Raw genomic sequence first — 25,056 nt, 5'->3', positions numbered from 1 at the left:
AAAGTACATGCTGTCGTCTAGAAAGGACATACAACACCGACGTTTTGGTCAAAACGTCACAATCGACAGACGTAACTTTGAGGTAGTCAAGGACTTCGTCTACCTAGGCTCCGCTGTAAACGCAGAAAACAACACCAGCGCTGAGATCAAACGCAATTGAGTGGTAAAGTCCTCTCTCGAGGGACCAAAGTGTTGCTATATAAGACCCTTATCATCCCCGTCCTGCTATACGGTGCAGAAGCATGGACTATGACAAAAGCGGATGAAAGCACCTTGGGTCGCTTCGAGAGAAAAGTTCTTCGTGTGATCTACGGTCCCGTATGCATCGAAGGGGAGTGGAGGAGAAGATGGAACGACGAACTGTACGGGCTGTACAGCGACGTAGACTTAGCTAGAAGAGTAAAAGTCCAACGACTAAGATGGCTGGGTCACGTAGAGCGCATGGAAACCAATGCTCCGGCCCGGAAAATCTTCGAATCCGCACCCACAGGACAGCGCAGTAGAGAAAGACCACGGATCAGGTGGCGCGCACAAGTGGAAGGTGACCTCACCCAACTTGGAGCGCGAAACTAGAGACATCTAGCTAGGGACCGAGCTAGATGGAGAAGTTTGTTGGGTGAGGCCCTAGTTCACACAGGACTGTAGCGCCACCATAAATAAGTAAGTAAGATGGGAGGCCATCTTACTATTTTGGCAGGAACATGAAGATGTTCAGTCCACGATTTTCTAAAGTATTTAGCAGATAGATTTGATATGCTGTTGGATCTGAGGAGATTATGTTGGAGAAACTCATTGAAGGTGGAAACCCATTTATTATTGTCACAATAATCTAATTTATATGAGATCAAGTAAATTAAACCGCGCAGATCATTAATCAATCAATTATAGTATTTGACATTGAGAGCGAAGTTGCGTTTCAATCAATTTGTTCAGCAATGATTTGTTTGTTCATATTTTTGGGGAAAATGATACCTATGTACGTATTATATTTTGTTTTGCTTCCATAAAAAGAAAAGTAGTAATCTTTGATTGATTTACATCTTCGGTAATTCATTATTTTAATAATTATTTAATTTTGACTAATTCTATTATTTTAGGAAATATTTACAATAACTCTTAAATAAACATACAAATAATGGTGCTTATTTATTTTTCGAAAGTCGAAAGTTTGGTCGGTTACAAGAATGTTTTTTTTTTCACGGAAAGAAGAAAAAACTGAGAAAGTGTTGCAGTCGTTTGAGTAAGCGTCTGATAGTTCTTTCTACATTGTTGGAAAGTGACACATTATTGTTGTGGCTATCAATTTGACTCTAACCTTAATTATCGTATTTACTAAACAAAAAAGTATAAAGTCTCATTATTAAAACTTTTTTGATAAATTCGTTGTATTTTAATTATCTTTACAAAAATATGAAAGCGGAATGGATTGTGAGGTAATATCATAAATTATATAAATATACGAGATGTGTTCAAAAAGTATCCGCAATTTTTAAATGTCGCGGGTCTGGAGAGTCCGAAGGTCAAAATTTGTTTTATATTGTGTTGGTATACATATCCTTATGATGATGATGCAATTTTCAGCTATATTCACGGTTTATTATGTCTGTGGTAGTTGCTAAGGTGCGACGTGTTTTTATGAGCTCGGCGATTTTTACTTGTTAACTTGTTTAAACAATGTTTGACCAGAGAAAGCAATCGCATGATCATCGCTCAAGAGCTGTCAAATGACGTCAACGACGATCCAAGTTTGCTTGAAAGGGTCATAATTGGTGATGAAACATGGGTGTACGGTTATGATATCGAAACCAAAGCACATTCGTCCACCTGGAAGCATCCAACGTCATCAACGAAAAAAGCACGCCAAGTTCGATCAAATGTGAAGGTTCTGCTTACTGTTTTCTTCGATTATAATGTCATTATGCATCAAGATATCTTTCCAAAAGGTCGTACGTTAAATAAGGAGTATTACCTTGACGTTATGCGACGTTTGCGTGAAGCAATCCAAAAAAAAACGCTCAGATTTATAGAAAAACAATTCATGGCTTTTGCAACACGATAACGCACCTGCTCACTCGTCGTTGCTTGTTCGTAATTTGTTGGCCAAAAAGAATCCCATAGTCATGCCCCAAGCTCCATACTCACTAGATATGGCTCCGTGTGACTTTTTCTTGGTTCCAAAGTTGAAGAAACCCATGAAATGACGGTGTTTTTCCTCGACCGAAGAAATAAAGGCCGAATCGCTGAGAATGCTCAAGGACATATCATAAAGTGAATATCAAGAGTGCTCCGAAGATTAGAAAAAACACTGGCATAAGTGTATTATATATATATTTCATATTGATGTAAACGTATTATATCTAGGGGGGGGCACATTGATGTAAACGAATAAATAAATATTAAAAAAAAAATTAAAAAAAAAAACGAACATTCTGGGTACTTTTTGAACACACTTCCTATACTATTAAATTCAAAATGACTAATTTAACTTGAGGCAACAAGGAGTCACTGTAAATGCTAGGTCGCATCTTCCTTTCATTGCGCATTACATTCAACTTGGATATAACAGGTAACATAAAGGAAGTTCTTTCATTGAAAATTAATCACATCTGGAGTAAACCATACATTAAATGAAGTTATACAAACTATAGAAAGTATTAAAATTGTGTAAATTAAACATCCCAGGTTTTGATACCCTCAAACAAAAAAAAAAACTTATACATGTTTGCACTGTTTTCCAAGCCCATTTAAGATCAATAACAACTGTTTGCATTGACATATAGAATCCTTTTTATCTTATATCATGACCGTTGTTAAATGCAATGAAAAAAGAAAATGGAAATTTAAACACACTCATAGAGAAAATGAAGTTATCATAAAGTTAAAAACAACATGAATTTTAACAATAGTTTAAGCCCAACTATACATTAACTTACTGACACCACAATAGCACTCGTGCCTTACATTCAAAAAGCCCAATTCGATTTTTGTTTGCAAAAAAAAAGAAGCAAATCTTTTCTGAACTCACAAATACAAAATAAATGGAAATAACCCGATAACAATAATTGTCAGACGATTCATAAAATACCAAACAAACGATTTTTAGCTGTCACTTGAGTAGCAACTAAAATGTCTGCTGTCAACTGTCAGCTGTTTCCAATTGGAAAAACAAGTAGTGCGCATGTAACCACTGCCAGAATGGGATTCCATGAGAGGACAGGTGCATTTCATTCCAACACACCAAGACGGAAAATCATTTTGCCTTTGCTGGCCTGACTCTCGTTACACGGGATGGCAAGCGTGGAGGATGCACTGCACATTGTAAATTGCACATTGCACAAGTCCAATTGAGAATTGACCATGCCCAGCAATTGAAGTCAAATTAAACCGAGAACAGGGTCATCAGGTACAGTTTACAGAAAGAACGAAGGCTGTCTCATGTCCATAAAAAAAACATCATGCTAAAGAGGTCAATAAATTTATCCGTATTTAAAGTCACAGGTAGGTTCATAAAAGTACACATGACCAAAGGCATCATATTACGGATGTTGAACATGTTTTTCGCGTTTTTACTTCCTCGCTCTGGTGATCGACTTATTTTACCCTCAGATGCACCTTAACAAATATTCCGTTTCATGTTCGGAAATTCGAGTCAAAACGTTGTTTCCAATATGAATTTGTGTATGTCATTCGATGGGAACATTGACAGCCGAGACGGTGTAATGTTCCCATTTATAATGTTCAAGTGTTGCCGTCGTCACTACATATAGAGACTGTATGGTATACACGAGAAAGTAAGTTAATTGAATTTTAAGGGATTGCCACTTAACATATTTTAAGTGTCAGAACGAAGGCGGTTTAAATGAAGTTCATCTTTCAAATGAGTACGAGTATTACTTTTATTATTTTCGTTTTTTCTTTTTTTGAATTGTTTTGTCAGTTTGTCGTCTGCCTGCGGTGTCTTTTTACGACATACTCAAATATACTTAAAGTTGCTTTTCTTGTGGTTGGATCATGTAATTACTGCCAATTATGTTTTAGTTTATCTTTTGGATTTTTATTTTATGTCGTTGCTTTGTTTTGGTGGATATATCCGTTTTGTTCGAGAGATCCAAATCAAGAAAACAAGTTTACCTACATTACAGAAGTAAGTACATTAAATACCCAATAAATGACCTTGCAGACTTTATATTGCGGACAAATGAGCTCAAAAATATACGACCCCTATACAAATGTATATATACCCATAGACATTATACTCATTTGTATACATTCGATGTGTAGTAATGCGTATTGTGGGGGAAATTTATTTTAGAAAACACAAAAACATGAAATAAATTATGTTTTTTGTTGATAAATTTCATTTTGTTTCACTTAGAACATCTAAAAAAAATATTGTTATTAATTTTAAATTCAAAAGTAATAAAAAACAAACAATATTAATCAACAGGTAGCTGGTTTTTAAACTTGAGTGTTTCTATTTTTTTCAAACGGTGATTTAATTGCTGCATCTAATCTTTTTCCTAAATGGGTCAGGAAAGAGCCTTTCCCACAGTTTCCTTACTTTACCCGTGTTTTGTTGGAAAATCTATCCATAGTATAGTAGGATTTTACACGAATAATAAAAACAATATCCATATTATGAATAACACCGATAAAAATTAGAGTAGAATCTTACTATGGATGGGTTTTTGACATTTATACGAGTCTCCAATGGATCTTGTATGATTTCGTTCTCAAATGTTGGTACGATTGATATTGCATTTGTATCTCTATGGCTGTGTTCGTTGAGTAGTTGTGCATTTGGAATTATGTATTTGTTTTCGATTGTGGACAAAATTAATCTGTTACTGTTGATATTATTTAGTTTTGTTAATGAAAATGGACTGACTGGGCTTGTTTTGCAAGAGAAAACAATAGAAAAGATTATTAAGTTGTGCTATGTTTTCACCAAAGGCTTATCTCAATCAAGAACTTAAACAATAAAGAACTATTATTCAACACCATATAAGAATATGCTACCTTCTCCATGTAAATTTTTTGTTTTAATTTATTTAAACCAAAACTATATTTTTGTACACAACCATGCAAATAAACAGACCATATTGCATTATCTGTAAAAGCAACTCCTCCACATAAGTTTTTCTTGTCAAATTTTGATCAAGCTTCTTTCTACTCGATTCATATATATAAAGAATTGAGGCGATCTTCAAGCTCGCTTCAACACCACATGTTAATGTAGTAGTCTACGAAAAAACCCCTCCTTGAAGCAATTGTTAAATGAACTTTTTTTATAGAATCTTAATTCCCAGATGTTTTCTTACCATTTGTTCTTAAAAATCGTCCATTTTATTAGCTTTAGTTAGCTTTCTTTCGAAGTTAATTTTAACTTTTGATTTTCAAAAAACTTTCTTCTATTTTTTGTTTTTTTATTACCTATTATTCTGACAGATCTTCTTTCAGTTGTACCAATTTTTAAATAAAAAAATCTGGATACTGCGGATCGTTTTGTAGGCAATTTCTTACTCTACTATATATGGATAGCCAAAAAAACGCATTTTTGTAAGCCTCTACATAGTCTACACAAAACCTTTATTTATTTTCGTGTCTAATTAAATACCTTCTATCAGTGGTATATTATTATAAATTCTTCTTAAACAAACAAATTTACCCATATAGGTTATTTGACGTTAAAGCGTTAATAGTTAAATAAAGCCCTATTACATGGTTTTACACTACATATTTCTTTGACGTTAGGCAAAAGAACTTAGGTCAGAAACTGGTTACACAGACTCCATGAATTTAAGATATTAGTATCACAACAAATATGAATTTTTCGGTTTTAGTGCTCAAAGTTAAATCAAAACGATATTTAGCAGTTGTTTTAGATTCAAGTTGTTAGTTTGGAACGAAAGAATAATGAAATTTTTTGACTAAAGAACTTTTTTTCATTAATTATGGATGCTTTACCGATTTCGAATATATGTATTTCTAATAAAAGCAAAAACTTCAGAAAAGTCTAAAACCTAACAATAATTTAAATGTATATGAAATTTAATAGCTTGTTATTATTTTGTTCAGCAAACGGGTTTTGTTGGAGTCCACAGGAACACTGAATTTGATATTTATTTATTTGTATGTCAGCTGTACATCAAGTTAAACTTATAAATAGTACAGGATATAAAACATTGATTTAAGATACAATTACTAAAGAAATATTTACAAATGTGTGAGAACGAAATTAACAAAAAATTAGTTTTACATTAAAAATTGACTAAAATTAAGAATTAAAGATTTCAGAACAAAAAAAACAAAACAAAAGACATATTAATTAGAAGTTATCTGAATCAAGACGCAAGGAAAATAAAATTGAAAATAAATGATTTAAAAGTATGTATGTTCAGTTCAAGTTTGTGAAATATTCAAACCAAATTGCTTGAAACCTTCTGTTTTCGATTCTAGACCTCACGAGACTGGGAAGGTTATTCCACAGTCTAACAGCATTAACGAAAAATTGCCTGCCCAATGTCAAACACTGAAGTAGGTACAAAGTTTAAAAGCCTAATTTAAACTTGAAATATTGTTGCAGTGTACTGATCTGTAAAGGTTTTCTTCAACTTTTATCTGTTCTGCTAGACAAAAACAAATGCAAATATGTCTACACAAAAATAAATAAAACATACCTTTAACTGTCTTTTGTGATTAACATAATTAAGAAACAATTAGTCTACATAATGTATGTACTTGTTTAGTCACATTTCTTGTAACGTATACGTACTTTTACTTACGCACCGTTTTTTAAAGTTTTAAATTGCTATTTATTGGAAGTGAAACTTCTGTAAGTGAATTTATTTGCTGCTACTGTTCGCATAAAAAAACTCTATCGATTTTTCCATTTATGTTCAAAATTAATATACAGTGGAGGACAAGAATTTAGCACACTTGTTAAAGAAAATAAAAACCATTTAATTTTCAATTTGTTTTCTTATTATGAAATTGGTTATATTTTATTTACTACTTCATCAAATATGTTTAACATCTGTAAGAAGAAAAATGAAGAAACATCAATTTTTCGCCTGGACAGAAATTTAGCAAATTCAACAGTTTCTTGATAAAATGTTACTTATCGTTATCAATTCTAAGTTTTTCTTTGTATTTGGTAGGGAACCTTTATTTTGCAGTACAGAAGCAATTCTTTTTGGAAATCTTTCATTCATGGAAAGCTTCACATTGGAATTGCATACCAAGCATTTTGAATCTCCTGCCACAATTGTGTTAAATTGGTTGTTTTTTTTTTGCTCAATGTGGTGTTTAACATCATTCCAAAAATTCTCGATCGGGTTAACATCGGGTGATTAGCTTCAAAACGTCGATTTTATTCACCTCTAATGCATACTTCACTAACTTTGAAAAGTGTTTAGGGTCGTTGTCTTGCATGAAGCGCCATAATAACGGCAAATTGTCTTCTGCGTAGGATATCATATGATCCAACAGGATATCTCTGTACACGTTCTGGTCCATTTCGGTGTAAATTTTTACGATGGGGCCAACGCCGGCCGTGACATGAAAAAGCAGCCCAGACCATAACGTTGCCTCCAACGTGTTCACCGTCTTAATGTGTACCTTGGATCATATTCCCTGTTTTTTGGGCGCCATACATATTTTTTCCCATCCGATCTGAACCGGCAGAATTTATTTCATCGCGCCAGAACACGTTTTTCCAAAAACTAATTAATTTGTCTAAGTGAGGTTTGGCAAACTGTAACCTTGTTTTTATGTTTATTTTTTTGGTACAAGCGGTTTTCTCTGAGCAACGCAACCACGTAGATTGTTTTCATTTAATCGGCGTCTTATGGTCCTTGAGGAAACATTTACTCCATAGTTCGTTGAAAGTTTGCTTCAAATGGCACTGGAGGTCTTAAACGCATCCTTTTTCGATAACCTATAAACAATTCTATCTTCATTTGTAGTTGTATTTTTGGCCCGGGGGTTTTGTTCAACGTTTTCAATCACTCCAAACTTTTTGAAATGACGAAGGACATTATAAACCATCTTCCTGGAGCATTCTAACAACTTACAAATGTCTGTTACCGTCCGCCCTTTTGACTTCATTTCTTTTTTCCTCTGAGCACCATTTTCCTTTTGCCACGACTAATTCATTTTTTTTAATACAGATCATTAAAGGAATATTTAATTACCTCAAAAATTATTATTTTCTTAAAAAAAAAAAACAAAAATTAAAAATACACTCTTTGATTTTAAAACGGGCTAAATTTATGTCCAGCTAAAAACAACGCAAATCACAAACAATCTTCATTTTTCGCAAAACGGTATTTTACTTTTAATCAACTTGCAAGTAATAAAGAATTGAAAGTAGAAAACAACATGTACTATCTTCAATGTGCTTAATTCGTGCCCACCACTGTACGTACCTATGTTCTTGTACTTAAAACATAGTTTTGAATTCAAGTTTAATCATTTTCTAGTTTAATTTGTTATGATCGTAGATTTTTGTATTCGAATGATCAATTCTGTTTTAAGATCACTCATATTAATCTCTGATTTGAATTCCAATATTTTACAAATCTTTATTTTCAAAATAAAAGTAGCTAACCGTTGCGTTTTTATGTTTTAAATTCCTGGCTGCATTTAACTATGAGATTTTACAAAATACTCAAGATAAGGAAAATTAAAACCAAATTAAATTATTCAAATTTACGAGTACTTGAAACCTACCTATGTATGTATAGGCGATATTGATTTCGTTAAACGACGAACGTCGAAACTGCGGTTCTTTAAAATCAACAAGGCATATTTTTTTGTATTAAACTTAAGCCCATTGGTAACATTAAAAGAAATTTTACAAATGCATTAATTTTTGCTGAAAAAAATAAAAAAAAATCGGTAGGTACTTTCCCTCAATTATATAAATTAGTAGAGCGTTAGCACAATGTGCATGTACTGTACATACATTTAAAATTGCTTTAATTTAGCTTATTTTATGCCTACCTACGCATAGGTAAAAGGTAATTAACAAACATTCCAATCGTGGGCGGAAAAATGATATTAAGCCTATAAATGACGAGGTTTCACTCATTAGAAATTTCTCAACAATCTAGACCAATAGTTGCCAAATAAGTGCATGTGTGTAAAAGACTGGAAACTGGACTCGATTAAATTATTTCAATTACTCTCATTTCTCACACCCAACTTGAATGTGAAATCACTATATTCAAATGACAATGACAACCCTAACATAAATTGTCTTTCTTTGACACTTAATTGGCAACTTGCTCTGTTGTTTTAAAAGACAAAAATAAATCGAGATCTTTGTAAACAAAAAATAAACAATTGTATCCTCTTTCTGACGAAGAATAAGAACATATACCTAACTTCATAATAAATAAAACATCAAGTGTACATTTTCAAGTTTCTTAAATCACCGAGTTCTTGACATTGTGGTAATTCTGAATGCAGCATTCTTCACTTTTGCTTTCAATAAGGTGTCTGATTCTCTATCACGCAAAATTGCATTAGAAAATAAAGAGACGTCCTCCCAAATGCCAGATTGCAGGAACGTGAACTGACTTATTTTACCTATTCACATTCCCACTGTCACTCCTGAAATTTATTGCTAAACCAAATTGCTCGCGTTACTGACTGACCCCGCACAGAACACGCACAGGGCAGGGATAGGCTAGAGGCTCGACCTGTCTCTTTCAAAATAATTGTCATTGGCATTGTCATTTTCATTGCCAAATGCCAACCTACGTATTTCCAATGGACATAAACATCTCTTGGCGCACAGCGCACTTTTATTGGATTTTCAAAAATATTTTAAGAAAATTATTTAAACCACACAATTTATTGTATTCAGGTTTTTTTTTTATATGCAAAATTAGTTCTAAAATTAATTAATGAGCCACAAGATAAACTAAATCAATAAATTATTTCCTTACCAATAATTGTTTAAGTTCCCGCTTTTTTACGTTCCACCTTTCACACGAACTTGCTTTTGATTCACAACAAGAAAAATTGAGATGTTATTGAACTGATTATTTATTTATCTGTTTATTTAAAACTCTTTTATTTATGAATCGATGGACAAATAAACAATAACTTTAAATATTCATCACTCCTTGTGTTTACATTTGCGAGTTAAACACTTTAAATGTACACTTCTTATTCTCAATAATTTTATTTTACAATTTGTTTTGTGTGTGGGTGGGGAAACCAATAAAAACTTCCTATTTAAAATTATTAATTTAATAAAGACAAGGCTTATCAAAAATCATGGAGATTAAGAACATTACGATCATACGAAACTAAAAATACAACGAGTTTTGCGGGACCTGAATCAACAGACAGTTACACACGTCTTACCCGAACGACAAATCTATGAAAACTGAACTGATTGCATCTAATTTTAATTTGCTTTTGGTTTGTTCTTCGGGGGTATTTAATGGTCTCTGTTTTGTGGTGTTCTTCGGTTCGGTTCGGTTCGATTTAATTTGTGTTGTGTCATTTTTTCAACTACACACTTTTCTTCTATTTTTGAATGACAGTGGAGGAAAATCGACGCGTGCTTGTTAGAATTTGGTTGTGTGTATTTTAATATTCTGTACATTTTGAAGTTTTTAGTCAGACTTTTCGTAAATAAATAAAGAGAAACGTCAAAATTTGTTGGCTCAACGATTTAAATGTATGATGTGATGCAGTCATACTTGTATTATGGTTCAAAATCTGTTAAAATCCAACAGCAATGTTATTAACATAACGGTGATAAAATCATACTAAAGGGTTTTCCAATAAGAGAATTCATGGGCAGCTTCGATTGGTGATTGTCATCATTCAAACAATAACAAGTAAAAACTTTACTTTCATCGCTAAATTTGGAAAAATCATTGCATTTCTTAAAATACCCTGAAAAATATTGAATATTTTGGAGTTCACAGTTTTCAATTTCTTTGGGCCACGTGAAAGCTAAAGACTATGCCAATGCTCAACAATATATTCAAGAAATTATAGCAGTTAGTGTGCGAATTTCAATTGAATTAGGTGGCGCAACAGTAGATGAAGAACCAGACTTACAACTCTCGACCATTCCTGTGTGCGAGTATTGTTGTCAGGGATGGAGGGGACCTACAGTTTATATGCCGAATCCGAAGGGCTTATTTGAGAAAGCACTTTTTCATGACAAGAATCACTCTTCTATAGTTTTTCAATTCCTCGCAAGAGGCAGTAACCGTGCTTTAGGTACACAGGCAGGGATCGAACTCAAGACCTCTAGCATGACAGTCCAACGAAATAACCATCATGCCACGGGTACTATTGTGCGAATTGTTAATTTAATATGCTGTCCTTTTCTAGTGTTAGTGGCATACCCTCTCTTAACAATGAAATAAACATCTTTTTTCTTCTCTTACGAAATTCTTCTTTATGTTTATACCAAATTGAAGGTGCGCACCTTTAGACTAAAAAATGTTTAACTAAGTTTGTTGTAGAAAAGTCTACAAATAATTACATTGTACAATAAACGTTATTTCTTTCAAATCAAATTAAAGTAAAAAAGGCACTGGGCTGCGACCCACACTGATTCCCATCCTGCCTGTCTATTTGTCTTGCTTAAAAGTTAGTTGGTTTTCGTGTTGGGTTAAAAAAGGTGTTACTTGAATTATTTTTAAAAATTTTAAAATTACCAACAATATTTTTCATATAAGAAAATAGTTTAGTTTGAAAATCTAGTTTTTTAAATAGATTTTTAGTCGAAAACAAATTTGTACCAATTTTAGTAGCATATCTTAAATTTTTATAAATTGGTTGAATGAAATTAATTTGAGGGATATCAGGAACCGAACATCGATTTTTACCAAATTGTCGTACTATTTTTTTTAGATTTAGTTTTTTATGAAAAAACGGACTGTTGGATTTTTATAAAAAAAAACTGCTAAATATCGAAAACTACATTTTCTGTGAAATAAAAAAGTTTTAAGACAATATTTTTAATGCATAAGAATATTTTTTAAAAGATGAAAGTAGTTTTAAGCCAATATCTCAAAGTTTTGAGGAGATATTCAAGTCGAAAATGAATTTTTACCAACTTTGAGTAATGTTTTTTTAGGTTTTTATTTTTTACAAAAAAAACGTGTCAATTCGATTTCTTATCAGTTAAAATTATTTGGAAGCCATAATCTCAAATGTTTGATATTTTTTGTAAAAAAAACTATCAACTTGATTTTTCTTAAAATTTTACTGAATGTAGGTAGGTAGGTAGAAATGGTGATCTCAAGGCAACCTAGCCTGAGATCCAATTAGCGCTGTAGTGCGACGTTTCGATACCAAAAACTCGTTTGACCTTTGATTGAATGGGATAGATTTATAGAAAAGTTTCATAGCGATAAAGCTAGAGCCATTTTGCCTTATTGAGAAAAAATATTAGGTCTCTAATCTTTGTCTCAGATAGCTCATCAAGTTCGTGAAAGAATGCTTTTCCAAAGTATTGCATTCTAGTGTTTGCCAAAGCAGGACATTTGCAGAGGAAATAGATTATCGTTTCACTTTCTCTTTGGTCAATACAGCTACGGCAAAAGGTGTTGTAAGAGATACCCAACTTCTCTCCATGAACTCCTATAGGCCTGCATAGAAGATTGTTTGTACGAATTTTATTATAGGTGGGCCATATCTTCCTAGATATAATGCAGTTGGGTAAATTGCTCCACCTTCGGTTTGATTACTGAATGTTGACAACAATATTTTTTAAAAGAAAAGTAGTAGTAGTAGCCAATATCCCAGATTTTTGAAAAAATATTTGAGTTGAAAATCCAGTTTTACCAACTTTTTTAAATTTTATTTTAAGTTTTTATTTTTTGAAAAAAAAAACTGTCAATTGGATTTTTCTCAAATCTCAAATTAGCAGATGTTGAAAACTTTATTTTTCTTTTTACAGAATTGTTTTGGTATTCGAAAAATTTTCGATGACGGTGACGATTTTTTTTTAGTTTTTTTCATTTATAAAAAACATGTAATCGTTTTTTTTTTTTTAAATATATTTCTTTGGTATCACTTTACACTATATTACATAAAATTTAATTCAAGTCTCTAGCGTTTTTGGTTCATGAGATATTTATGGTTAACCAAAATGATCAATTTTTTTTAACCCCTATGGTAAAAACCCATCTAACATTCCTAATTTTTGAATCGAAAACCATACTTTATAAACTTTTTTTGTGTTTTTGTAGGTTTTTCTGTTATGTAAAGAAAGTTGTCAGTTGAATTGAATTCTAAAAATTAACTAAAAGTTAAAAAAAATAATTTGCATATAATAAAATAATTTTTGGTTCAATATATTTTTTTGCGAGAATCTTAGTCGAAAACACATTTATACCAATTTTAGTAGATTTATGTAAAAGTGTACCTATATTTCTTACTCAAGGAATTACTAATCGAATTTTTATAAAACTATTATCTTATTTTAACAACAAATTTAGCACAGAATGAAATCATTTGGAAGTCAACACCTTCATATATCCATCGAGATATCGAGAATGGAACATTATCCAATTTTGTTTACTCTGTTTTGTAGATATTAATTTTTATGAAAAAACTCTCTGTTGTATTCTATAAAACTGTTTTGAAATGAGTTTGAAGCCAATGCCTTTTAAATGAATTAGTAAAATGTTAAAGCCTTCTTTAAAAATTTACCAAAATTAAAAGACGATTTACCTATAATTTTAAACGGTTTTCTATCTCTAAACAATTTACTAAAGTTTAAATCACGGAATGGCTACTTTAACTTTTAGCAATTTGCTAAATCCATATGATGTCTGTACAATTATTCTTATAAGAGCTGTAGATGGAATAGCCCAGTCAACAGTTAGGAACCCCAATTATTAGGTCCGTTTAAGCGTACTTGCTTAGTTTATTTTCACGAACTGTCACTGTTTAAATTTGTTTGAATGCTCGTTTTGTAATAAAAAGCAATTAGCAATTTTATTACAAAAAATAAAAGAAAGGTCTAAAATTTCTGAGTCACCAAAGGCCATAAGTTGTTTAACATTTTGCTTCAATATCTTCAGTTTTTGCTAAGAGGTTCGACTTAAAAATCAATTTTTAATACGTTTTAATAATGTTTATTTTAAGGTTTTTATTATTGGTAAAAAACGATTGTTCTCAAAATTGTACATATTTTTTTTTTATAATTATCTTATTTCTTCGCTCAATAAAATAATTAGGGAGGTTTGATTATTATTTGTTAATGTAAAATATTCAAGCAATTACGGTTGAATATAAAGTTTGGTCAAATAATTCATGGCCCGATAGGGATAAATAAGTTGAGTTGGTAACTTTTTTAGCGCCGTTTCCAATTACACGTAAACTTACATAGGCCAATAAAATTAATCTCTCTTATCGAAAATGCGTGCTTTTGGTATTGATGAATTTATTTTTCTCTTCACAAAATAAACGCTGGTGTACCCCAGGGCTCCGTTTGTCTGCGATACTTTTCCTTATTTTTATAAATGATCTTTTTTCTGAATCTTCTAACCACTACATTTTTTCGCTGATGACACAACCCTCTGCTTTTCATATTCGTTTTTAGATTCTGATTCTTGTTCTTCGGATGTGAACTACCGACGGCAGCGTATGATAAGCTCATTAAATTCTGATCTTGACAGCATTGTCAATTGTCCAATGGGGAATCAAATACCGTGTAGAATTTAATGCTTCGAAAACTCAATGCTGTCTACTGTAACAAAAAAGCGTAACCCTCCTCCAATGCCAATCGAGGAGATTGAACAACTATCAGTCCAAGGTATGTGCATCACAAACCACTTGTTGTGGAGTGATCACATATTTGACATCGCATGTTTGGGCTTTCTTCGACGATGCAAGAAGTTTTTTACTCCTTCTGATCTGGCTATAATTTAAAAAGCTTTTATTCGTCTTAAACTCGAGTACCTATAACTCTCATATTGGGGCTGGAGCCCCAATAGCGCTCTTGAATCTTCTGGATAGAATTGAAAAAAGAGGGTACTCATAGACCCTTTATAGAAAGAAAGTTTTGTTTTTAATAAACCAAACAATACTTTTTAAAGGAATTGTTTGTCCCGAATTTCTCTAGTAGGTCACGTTTTTGAAATAAAAATGCCTATTTGAAAATGCAAAAATCATAATACTCTTTTCAAGACTAGGGAAAAACACAATATAGCCCTCAAAAAACGTTTTACAAAAATCTTTAGCTTATAGATACAGTTTAAATACTTTTAGTATTTTGGAGAAATATGGATCTATTGTTTTAAATACTAAAATCCATCAAACATTGGTATATTGGCGTTTCGTCCCGGTAATTTCACTTGGACTCATCAGTTAACGAGTGAGAAAACCTTGTTCATATACGCAACTTTTGTTTGTGTCCAGTTTATCTTATATACTTTTTTTGATAAAACTACATGTGAGATTAGAGTTTTAATCATAAAAATTGAAAAAAGCTTTAACCAGGCTCATTTTTTCAAGTGAGAATGCCGGTAGTGAGTGTGATGCTGCTAGTTAGTTCTTCGGACGCAAACATCTGTTTGATGTACATTGTACGTGGTAATGAATTAAGTGAAATGTACGTTTATCAATTTTTCAACAATGCATACACACAAACTCTGTCCTAATAATGGCATAACATAAGAGGTATTCGGATTCTTAACTTGACAAACTTGGCAAGTGCTGCTCTAACACTAAATTGTTCCAAAGCTTAAACGAATTTACAAAAAATTGACGTTTCGATGTTAAATATGAGTAAGGAGGGATAATTAGCTGATAAGATCTATTTGAGGTCGCCTTCTTACTCTTTCAAAACAATATTGTGGTTGGTGTGCAATAAGTATGTCAGAAAGCAAAATCAAACTACGAAGTTCTATATATTTTTGGAAAGGCATATCAAGTAAACGCGAGGCAAAATCAGATATCCACGTAATCCAAAAGCATAACGAACGATTAAGTTGAAAGCTACATTAAGTATTGGCGTGCTCGAGAAACTGCGTTACAATAGATTTCACAAACATAAACCAGGATAGGAATCACCAAGGTTTTAGCGAGAAGCAAACGCGTTTTTAAGGGACTGAAAGATTGTGTAACCCATAACGTACGATGTACTCCATAAACCTTACCAACGAGTAAATTTATTTGATCATCCTAAGTCAAAGGACTATTAAAAGTCACGCCAAGATTCTTTGCTGTAATCACATATTCGATTGGAGCATTGCTCAAAACAATCGGTGAAAAATAAGAAAGGTCAAGAGATTTTCTATTAATTACAAGATCATTTAGATTTTTTAGGATCCAACGTAAGTCCGTTTGACAAACAACAATTTGCCACCCTCTTCGGGTCTTCATTGACCATGTTCGATAAAGCTGAACGCCATCAGCATACAAGTGAGAGCTGCAATTAACTAATGACGATGGAAGTTCATTTACATAAGCAGAAAACAAGAGAGGACCCAGTATGGAACCTTGTGGTACACCAGTGGCAACTAGTTAAAGCAAAATCTTTCAATATAGCTGTTTTTATTACAATTCCGTGGAGTATATATGTATGTATGTATTTATGCTTAGTTTATTTTGTTACATGACTGGTAATGTACATTTATAATTTTGAGGTATTTTCCTGAATTTATACGAGGTTCTTTGTTTTTCAGATTTTGAATCCAGGTTTTTACTTTACAAAACAGGTTTTTACTCCATAAAAATTGTACATAGATATTTAAATACATTTCGTTTAATTGTACTGAACTAATGTTAGATTCGTAAAAAATTCTTTAATGCACATTGCACATTGTATTGATACTTGTAGAAAAAAGAATAAACCTCAAAGTCAAGTCAAACTAAAAGCTAGTTTTCATCAAAATTTGACATTGTTATTTTATACATAAATATCTCTACCTCAACCAATTCAACTTACAAAGGTTATTCCCCCACTAAGTTACACACATTTCAATTCTAGAAGAAATGCAACATTTCTTGTAAGTATATTACCAACATACCATACCTAAATACTTTTATAATCATGCATTTTTCATTCCTGACTCGTTTCCATCAAATCGATAACATCTTATCACTTTCAATAAAAATAAGTACAAGTCAATAGGTATACATAAAAAATCTATTGAAATGACCATGATCATGTAAATTCGCGTTTATAAAATTAACGCCATCTTAGTCATCATAAGAAGCGCCAGTGAAATCAGTATCCATAAATTAGCAATTAAAAATCATTAAACGACACCGTTAGGCAAGTAATAAACCTAAAACTAAACGGAAACGTGGGTGGAGTACACAAAACGATGATCATAAAATCAGATATTATACCTATTCCTATATCCTTCGTCTTCTCATGCAGCATACTTTCGAAAAAAAGAAACAATATAAGCCTACGCACGTTTAGTCATTAGCGTCATGTTCCCTCATCAATAAAAACAACGAATAAAACTTTTATTGAGGCCTAAGCAGATATGCACTAAGGCGCTTTAATGTAATTAAAATCAATGAAACATTGGCTCAATAGTTTCGTGCGAATAAAGTCTGAATGGAAAAATGTAACCATAAATATGTACGTAAGCTGGCTCGAGTCAGTCGAGCATTCTCGCATAATCTTATTAGTCACAGTCAACATTCGCGTAAATCCTCTTTATATCAGAACTCATCAAAATCCTCTCCACATACATTACTCAGTCGAAGTGCAACAAATTACCATTATCCTTGCTATAAATCGCCCCCTGATAGAAAATATCAAAAGACGACCATAACTTTAGCATCATCGAAGGCCTCGCATAAAATAATGTTACCTTAAAATCGCTTGCACATATTAACCTCTCTTTTTATCAAAAGGATCATAAGAGACCATCGGATAACCTCGATTCGTAAAAGGTGTTGATTATAAAGATATACGTACGAGTATATGTATATATGCAGGGGGATATAATATTCGTGAAAAATAGTACCTACCTATCCTAAGGTATTACAACGAGCCTAAGTTACAAGTCCTGTGACAAAAGGTTCAGTGAATTATGGATGCAGTGTAAAATTCCCATAAATTTATGTGTGCAGGGCAGAGGCGTGTACTGAGTCTTAAGTCCTTGTACGTTGCGCATTTCTTTTATCTGTTTTGGTTTTTTGTCGATGTATTCAGTACATTCGGATTCGGCTAGTTTGACATTTAGAGGGTGACCTTTCCACTTAAACTTTCATAAATAAAAGGTTTTTATTGTATTACATAAATATTTAGTTTTTTGTTTTCATCGTATTCAGTCTAATCGTAAAAAACGTCAACATACGAAATTGGTACAACATTTTAAACAAGCTATTGTAAACGTTTTAAGAATTTAATTTAATAAAGGAGTCCACAATGTTGAACTTTTTTTCCGTTTTGCAAACTAGTAAATTGCTCATTAAATTTTATTAATAAACGAGAACCCAAACAAATCTAAAAAGAGACAGTTGGTGAACATAATGAAAGCAACTACGCTCAAACGGACCTATTAATTAGATTTCCCAACTGTTTACTGGACTATACTGCTCTTATAAGAATAATTTCACATCTACATACTACAATCTGCAGATTTAAGAAATTTCTGAATGTTTAAATAGCGATTCCATTATTCTAACTTAAGTAAATTGTTAAGAGAAAGTGAGATGTAAAAATCGTTTAAAATTAGCTAAATCACCTTTTTAGTCTGGTAAATTGCTAAAAATGGATTTAACAATTTAATAAATCGTTTTAAATTTTGCGCCTTTAAAATAAATCAAAATATGTCCAAGGACGCGACGTTAATGAAAAAAATATATCTACGGAGGCGGCATACCAATAAAATATGTATGAATAGATAACTTGGTCTAAAAAAAACCCGATTACTTAAAGTTACATTTTTATTTTTTTTGTTGAAAATTAATCTTCTGTACTGTTCGTTGATTTCTTTATCCATCTTTAAATGTAATGAATTTATCCTAGAATAATCTTTGATTGAAAAAAGCAAACTTGGTCACCTTAGTTCTTCTCAATGATCAGAGGGGCTAGATTGTGAGGTTCATTAATCTTTTCTCATTGTCCTTTCTCGGATGACGGATGTTCCTTAGAACTCGTACCTATCTGAAATCTGAATTCGTTTCAGATATAATTTAAATGTTTTAATTGGAGTGTGGATGCTTACTTAAAAATAGAACTTGATTTGGTTGTCAGTTGTGACTTTTGAACTAGCCGTATTTAAGAGTCAATACTCACTTAGAAGCGACTTTTCTCGATGAGGAAGGTATTCTATCATATATGGTTAAACCTTTTCTATTTATCTAAAGATGTTTGTTCTATTTATTTGGAATACGAAATAAACAAACAAACAAACAAAAGTTTCAAATATAAAAATATGCCGTACTGCAATGCAACTTAAATTTTGTACATGGGAAATAAGAATACAGATTTTATAAAAAAGGTTTACAGGTTTATACTTGAAATGTACTTTATTTTCAAAATTTAACATTAAGCTGGCCATACACAAAACAAGCTATTTGGTTTTCAAACTATTCGGATTGGTGTAGGTTTCTTATTTCCCGATAATAAAATGGATTGGACGAATGAGTTCGTTCGAATCCATTGCATTATATAATAATTACCGGTCGATTTTCACAAGATGCTCTCATTGACCAGATATTTCCCGATGTACACAGACAATATACAATTCATGAGTGGCAAATAGTGTGGAATGTGGATATCAACGAATTAAATCTTAAGATACATTTGTTAACAGGAGACTTGGTGTCATACAAATCTTTTAATACAGTTTGTGATGCTACAGAAGCTGTAAATTATCAAACTGAGTTTTTGAACTCATTGGATTTACCAAGAAAAAATAATTGAAAAAAATTAAAAAAAACTGTTTGGTGATTTGTTATTTTGATATTTTGTCACCGATTACAGTGCTCTATAGCTCTCCTACTTTTATACCGATTCCTTACAGACTTACGATAAGTTTTTTATTTCTATCAAAAAATTCTCTAGAATTATTTATATGACAACACAACGTTTGTCGGGTCAGCTAGTTTTCTTACAAAATGTTTGTTTTGTTTTATATTTGAAAAGGAAATGTTTTATTCCATTTCACAACAGTAATGAATTCATTTCGATTAGAAAAAATGAAGTGCAATTTAATTGAACTTCTCTAAGTGAAAAATTTAAGTGAATCCAAAGTAAATACTGAATCGAAGCGTTACTTGTCCGCAAATAATCCGTTTCATTGATGTGCTCTTTGGTAAACCACATTTTTTGTTTTTTGGTCTTCTGACGTTAACACAAACAAAGCGGATTTTTCCCAACTCGTCCATGTGACAAACAATGATTTTCTAAAATTATCCCGCAAACACTAAGCGATTGGCCTTGCGACTTGTTAATTGTGATTTCGAACGCAAGGCGAAGCGGAAGTTGCAATCGTTTGAAGTCAAACGGAAGATCAGTCGGAATCATTGGTATTCGAGGAATACATACATTTTCACCAGCGTACTTTCCATTAATAATGGTTGCCTCAATACATATCGGCATAAGTCTTTTCACCGCAAGTCGAGTACCGTTGCAAAGTCGCGGTGGATTCAAATTACGCAATATCATAACAACTGAACCAACTTTGAGTTGCAAGTTATGTGGTGTAAATCCTGGTCGCTCCAGAAAGTTCAAAAACAATGTTGGATAATTTACTACATCATCATCTGGATTTGTTGTGGAATCAACGGATTTATATGTCACGAAATCGCCAGCGATTTTTGATTGAATGGTGAAATTCAGTTTTGCGGCGAGAATTGCTCGTTGACTTAACCAAGCATAATTCTGATAATTTTCACTAATGTTTGGAAAACATTTTCAATAAGAGATAATTGAGCGTCTACAAATCGGTAAAAGTCGTTGGTAAGAGTAATTAATCCAGTTCTCGATACTTAGTAAGAACATAGATCATAACTTTGAGTTTTTGCTGAAATAATATCACGTTCAATTTCCGTCCACTTCGGATTGCATGTAAACGCAATAATATATGGCGTGGGCTTCCGATATAAGATGATGGAAAAATCATCAGGCGTTTCTAGAGATGTGGCTGACTAAAAAAGGTTCCCAAAAGTAAGCTTTGTTTTAGAATATGGGGCCCTTGAAATGTCAAAATATTTAAAAAATTTCAATTCCATAAATCGGAACTTTTACAATAGCTTTCTTAAATTGTATCTGCTATAAACTTTACGGAACCCAAGACCTTTCCAATGAATGCAAAACCGACGAAATCGTTTCGTGCGTTCTGGACTTATAGCGTCAGGAAGGAAAATCCGACTTATTTTTATATTATAGATGAAACATTTACAATTGTTAATTTTCTTTGTTTCTTCTCATAATACTTGATTTAAAAACCAATTCTTATAATTTAGTTGGTGTTCTTGTTGGTTTTCGTGTTTTGTAAAAACCCAAGTTTTCATTTGAATTCTGCTAACAAATTAGAAGTAAAATTTAGCAAAAATATTTTGCTAATTGAATTCAATGGATGCAATATCTTTAATTTTTTTAAGATATTCGAGTCGAAAATCAATTTTAACTTAAATTTAGTACTGTTTTATTAAGGTGCTAATTTTTTGCAAAAAAAAACATCAATATGTCAAAAAATGTATTCATTTTTATTCTGAAGTTAATGTCATTTTTGTTCGTAAGATATTTGAGGTGATAAATATTCTTTTTCCAGTTTTTTTGCGTCATGAAAAACCGTTGGAATCAAGTCACATTTCGGAATGTTTAATTAATTTATTGATTCGCTAAATAAGCGAAATTAACTTATTTTCCATCTCTGAAATTATTTAAATCAAAGTCTAGGCAAGGACATAGCAGAGTAGACAAATTTGGAATAATTTTAACCACATGGATGTGCAAAATTTATTTAAAATATTTACCTTCGGTTCATTAAGTATATGCATTCCATTATATCAGGGCTTCCAGTCAAAACCATTGCCTACTGTATGTAAGCATTCAATACAAGTTATTTCTGATAGTAGATTACAATCTACTTATATGTATCTAAGCATTCAATATTACTTATTTCTGATAGTAGATAACAATCCTAGACAGCGTTAATGACATGTTTCCAAAACTACCAAGAATTTACTTTTGACTAGTAATAGTAGTTTGCTAAGAGGAATTACAATTTTAAACAACTGAAACCGGATTAATGCACAAAATTGCAACTCAAATTTTAATCTGGATTCCTGGCCACTTTAGAAAATTATCTGAGAAACAAGAACTTGCCACCAATTAATAAATGGTTCTTCATTGCAAGTGCACCAGACAAATTCAATTAACTAAATTACTTCACAATCAAGTCTTGAGATTTAATACTGCATTAGAGTCTGTATACATTAACCTCCGGGCTATAAGCTAAGCTCTTGATAGCCGTCTATCTGAAAACAGTGGGCGGACTAGGAATTCAAAAACAAAACTCACCATTAAAAGTGTCTTTGCGATGATGTGTGAGTCTAATTATTGCAGTCAGTGATATATGCTGACTGCGCTAAAAAAAAGCGTGCCAGTGGTTCATCCGCATAAATTGCAATTTAAGATTGAAATCTTTTTTATTGGATTTAAAGCAAAAAAAAAGAATGCAATAAGAATAAAAACTATAATAATAATAATTGACCATTACATCCTACTACGAGTAGATTCCTCCAACTGAATTCATAATGCCAACAATTCCTTATCGGGATGAAGCATCAATTTTCATAATAATTGGCATCGCTCGTTGTATAATCCCTCTCCTCACAGAAACTTCCATATCCATATTGTGTGTTTGATGTTGTCCTCGCGGTGCACAGTAGCTTTTGGATCTACTCTCTTTCTTTCAATTGGACGGCAAAATTTCAAGTGAATTTTAATTGCGACCACATGCGTTTCCGTCCATATCTTCGCGAAACTGAAATGTTTGGAATCGTACGGACCATCAGTTTCTTTGTTTCGACAGCTATCACGAAAGAGTTGAAGTAAAAACTTCCTGCCTTGGAAGAATACAAAGCGAAGGTTGTACTGAGATTCATCATCGGTTGATTTTGCGTCGTCGGCGTCGTCGGGCGTACTTTGTGACTTTGTCTGGGGTAGATAAATAAGCGTTGCTGGTGGACAATGGGCATATAAAGTACACCCGAAGAAATTTTGTATAATTTAATTTTCAATAACTATATTTCTATCAATCAATCATAATGTTTCTAATAATCAATTTTAAATTATTATATATATATCAGGAAACCATTGAATATGTTGAAAAACAAATACAAAATTTACAATAATCCTCTTTTTTTAAATTTTGAAATGGTAGCCAGCCAAAGTTATCATGCCATAAGTTTTTAAAAGATTTAAAAAATACAGAATAGGATGATGTCTGTTTGTGAATACCTACAGAATCATAAAATAACTAATATAACTTAAAGTAATTTACGAAATACTTTAGACTTTTGAGTATCAAATGTTTCAAATTCATAGATATGTTCTTCTGATTAAGAAATTTTCCGAGATATTAGTTCCCGATGGTGATCATTGTTGGAATGTTCAAACGGTACACATATGCATTCAAGAGGACAAAAGCGTCCACATGTTTTTCTCAAAAACCACCTCTGTCTATCAACTCCTACTCTCACCTCCCCGCGGCGATCATCGGGTGCCTAGTACCTCAACTGGAGATTTGGTTCTAACCCCAATGGAAAGTTGTTGGTGGCAGCAAACGAGAGAGGGTGGAGAGGTATTTCCACTAAGGCACCTCTCTTATCTAGACGGCAGCGGACGAATTCTCGAGATGGAATCAACTTAGGTGTCTACAGTTCCAGTAAGGTTGAATTACTTAGTGAACATCGACTTATTTGGAGCCCAGGCCTATAAGGAGCGGTTTTATCCAGCTCCCCGTCCTTGGAGTTATACTTAGGTAGGATCTGGCCCTCCAGGTTGGGGGTTGTAGCGTCGGGATGACTTCCTGACCACGTAAAAAATACCTTAGTTGCGAAGCACCAACAGGCCTCGGATACGGACGGATTTACTGTTGACAACACAAGCAAACAAAATAAGGACAACGAACTTCGGATCTGTGCGTGGAATATTAGGACCGTTAACAGATCACGTGCAGCCAAACAATTAGCGAAAGACCTAAACTGCTGCAAGGCAGATATTATCGTCATCCAAGTCGTGCGATGGGATGGACCGTGAAAACGCAAACAAAATGACTGCGATGTATACTACGATGACTGCTACCGAAAACAAAAAGAGCGTTTTTTTGGATGTGGATTTTTTGTTGGAACTAGACTCAGACAAAAAGTCTTGAGTTTCAACAGTGTGAGCGAGCGCATGACGACAATCCGCATCAAGACTAAATTCACCAACATACGCCTAATATGGCCCAACCGAGGGGAAATATGAAGACACCAAAGACATATTCTTCGAGCTCTTGGACAAGACATATGAGCAGTGGCCTGGCTTTGACATTAAAATTGTCTTAGGAGATTAGGAGATTTTAACGCTATGCTAGGAAGAAAAGTCATCTTTGGTGGTACAATCGTGAGATACAGCGTGCACGACACCACCTCCGACAAGGGATTCAGGCTGATCGATTTCGCTGCGGGGCGAGACGTTCTGGTAGCTAGAACGCAGTTCACACATCTCAATATCTACAAAGGGACATGGAAACCTCCTGATCAATCAACTTTTAACCAGATTGATCACATTGCGATCGACGCTTGACACTTCTCCCGTAAACAGGACGTACGAACATTTCGAGGGGCCAACATTTACTCGGACCACTACCTCGTTGTAGCCAAGGTACGGCTGCGGATATCCTGATCTAAGCCAAAACAAGGAAGTAGTGTGAGAAGTTTCGACGTTAGACGGCTACAATCAATGGCAACATTGCTCCATTTGCAAAACGGCGCTGCACAGGAGAACCAGAGCTGTTTGCGTGAAAAAAAGAGAGAGTGAGAAGCACGCAATCGAGGGATGTCACAACAGGAATGAGGTCCATAAATTTTACCAAA

General features: G+C 33.0%; 1 protein-coding gene across 2 annotated transcripts in view; it reads right to left on the bottom strand.

Moving 5' to 3' along the window:
- Window positions 1–10,345, bottom strand: part of LOC129952879 (putative phosphatidate phosphatase) — a 105,656-nt gene extending 95,311 nt beyond the window's left edge. Inside the window, exon 1 of one of the 2 annotated variants that reach the window (XM_056065799.1) lies at window positions 9,957–10,345. The gene's annotated coding sequence lies outside the window, so the exon portion shown is untranslated. The remainder of the gene's footprint in view (window positions 1–9,956) is intronic. The other variant, XM_056065798.1, reaches the window with a different exon arrangement.
- Between the last annotated feature and the right edge of the window lie 14,711 nt (window positions 10,346–25,056).

The sequence above is a fragment of the Eupeodes corollae genome, chromosome 3 (assembly GCF_945859685.1).
Source record: "Eupeodes corollae chromosome 3, idEupCoro1.1, whole genome shotgun sequence".
Classification (NCBI taxonomy): Eukaryota; Metazoa; Arthropoda; class Insecta; order Diptera; family Syrphidae; genus Eupeodes; species Eupeodes corollae.
This window is presented reverse-complemented; position numbering and strand designations above follow the sequence as displayed.